This window comes from Chiloscyllium plagiosum, chromosome 3 (assembly GCF_004010195.1).
Source record: "Chiloscyllium plagiosum isolate BGI_BamShark_2017 chromosome 3, ASM401019v2, whole genome shotgun sequence".
In the NCBI taxonomy this organism is placed as follows: domain Eukaryota; kingdom Metazoa; phylum Chordata; class Chondrichthyes; order Orectolobiformes; family Hemiscylliidae; genus Chiloscyllium; species Chiloscyllium plagiosum.
In genome coordinates, this window is record NC_057712.1 from 74,069,558 (window position 1) to 74,072,491 (window position 2,934).

Consider the following 2,934-nt stretch of genomic DNA (forward strand, 5'->3'; position numbering starts at 1 on the left):
TTTTGCCATACATACACGTAAGTCACTGCCAACACAATCACAATCTGCACAGAAATGGTCATTCACCCATCAAGTCTGTAACACCAAAAATATATTACTACCGATGCAAGTTCCACTTTCCCACACTAGGCCCATAGCCTTGAATGTTACGAAATTTCAAGAGCTCATCCAAGTACTTTTTAAAAGTTTAGGGAAGTTTCTTGCCTTGTAGGCAGCGCTCTCCAGAACCTTACCACCTTCTGGTGGAGAAGTGTTTCCTTAAAACATCTCTAATCCTCAAGCATTTCACTGTAAACCTACACCCAGTATTTGGCACAATTAGGAAGTCAGCATTACTTACGTTATGCATTCACTGTTGTCTCTCCCTCACCACTCATTTTGAACAAATTGCAAAATATTGTCAAACGTTTAATCATTCAGCAGAGTGTCTATCATCTGCCCAATGTGTTGCATGATAGACCTGTTTGTATTTAAACATTGCAATTGCACAAGTGTCAAGAGTGGAGAATATGAATCGATTGGTTGCTTCAATAGAAAAACTGAATTGTTAAGGAAAGTGAATTGCAAATTTACTGAATGAAGAGAGTGATGATACAGACAGTGCAATAGTGCGCAGCAGGTGAACCATTGCAGCTGCAAAATGCTGCCAAAGTACATCGATGTAAAGAAATTTATGAAAAATGTTTTAGGAATTCACAAGTGACACATTAGTGACAAGGAAGATGACAGGCCAACATAAACTGAAAAGGTACAATTCTAAAGAGAGTACAAGAATAGAGAGCAAGGGAATGCATGCTTTTTTTAAGGTGGCAAAGCAGGTTGGGGATAAAACAAGGATGTTATGAAGAACTTTTATAAATCGCTAGTTCAATCAAAGCTGGAGTCTTATGTCAAACTTGATTACAGAAGATGAGGTTGGTTCTTCTTGAAGACTTAAAGAGTTTAAACAGAATGCTCAATCATAAGGATTATTGACTGGCAATAGAGAGAAACTGTTTCTGTTGGAAGGTCAAAAATCAGAAGAGATTTAAGACAATTGGCAAAAGGATCATCTTTGCATATAGAAGTTTAGAATGTGTCATGAATCACTTGAAAACGAGATTCACTCTTGGCTTTCAAAAGGAAATTTATTCAGCATCTAAAACACATTTAATAGGTTTAAATGTTTGGAAAGCAGAAGGTGTGATTACATTGGAGAAGGTGCAATGATGATTTACAGGGTGCGGCCTAGTCCAGAAAGTTTTTGTTATTGAGAGAGAGATTGGATAGACTGAGGGGGAACAGGAGTGTGATGTATAAAATTGAGGCGTAGGCAGGAGAGGGGAAGTAACTTTCCCCTTGGTGGAAGGATCAAAGACCAGCTTTAAAGTAAGGGGCAGGAGGTTTAGAGAGAATGTAAGGAAAATGTTTTTCACCCAGAATATCATGGAAATCTGGAACTTACTCTCTGTAACAGTGGTAGAGGCAGAATCCCTCACAACATTTAATAAGTATTTAGATGTAAACTTGCAATGCAAAGGCATAGAAGACTATGGAAAAAGAGCTGGTGAATGGGATTAGGATAGTTAGGTAGCTGTTTTTGACACAGATTTCATAGGCTGAATGACCTTTTTCTGTGAATGTCGACTTCTATGACGTAGGTTTAATGAGGGAAAGCATGAGGTAATTCACTTTGATCCTCTGCAGTTCTTAGTACTTACTAAAATATTGAAACTCAAGGTAATGGTCAAAGAGATTTGAGAATTCAAGTACATAAATCAATTAAAGTCAGTGAAGAAGCACAAAAAAAAATCAAAGTTTAATGGAATAATATCTTTATTTCAAAAGGACTGAACTGTAGTGAACAAAACAGCCACCATTTAGATTGTAAACTTCCATATTTCTTCAGTGAGAAGTTACACCTCTGTTCTATATGGATCTTGGTACCACTGCATCTGGAGTTCAACATTTAGTTTGAGTAGCCAATCTTATAAAATGTAGATTGGTCCTTGTATTATAGATGTGGCACATGTAACATCAAAAACCAGTTTGAAATGAAATAGCTTAAAGAGAAGTGGACATCACTGCAGGTAGCTCTTGACAATTATTCTTCTAATAAGAACCATATGTATCCCTGATGACAGAACAAAAGCCAGGGAAATGAATAGGACGTTGACAGGAGAAACCGTGCAAAAGAGAAAGGGCAAAAAGAAAGCACAGGATTCCATAAGTTGACATCAGCACCATATTTTATCTTGTGTAACTGAATGCTTTTAGGAATCACTAGAAGAAAACGTGAGAGACGTTTTAAATGTCTAAGACTCCTTAAACATTGCTAGCCAATACAATAAATTCATTTTTATGATAAAATGAACAAGCAGCTGCCTGGTTTAACTGATTGAAAGAAGCTGGAACTAGAAATCAAACTAAACTCAAAATGTAGATCCGAACTTGCATTCTCTGGAATAATTCAATACTGAATTATCAATGCAACAACTAAATCACTATACCCCAGAACCACTGGGTTTCCATTATAGTGATAAAACAGTACAAAAAGAATGACTACTACATACATTTATGGACAACAGTAACAGAATACGGTTATATTAAATAAAAATAAAATAAAAAACACTGACCTCAGACTTACAAACACATATACTGGGTAAACCAGCCAAGTACGACACATGCAGATGAATGCCAAAGTCCTGTTGTTGCTTGTTAACGGTGTTGCCCACCCTAGAGATTACTGGCCTTTCCTAGTGCCCACCATGCTAAACCCTGTAGGACTGCAGCTTTAAGGCACCTCAGATCAAAATTATTTATGAAGTACTTGAGTCTTGTTCATATACTTAAGAAAAAAAAACCCTTATTTGTGAAGCTGCAGTTTATGTACTGTGCTCCAAAAATATTTACATACCTCTTCTACGCCTCTGTCATGATACAATATTCCATTCA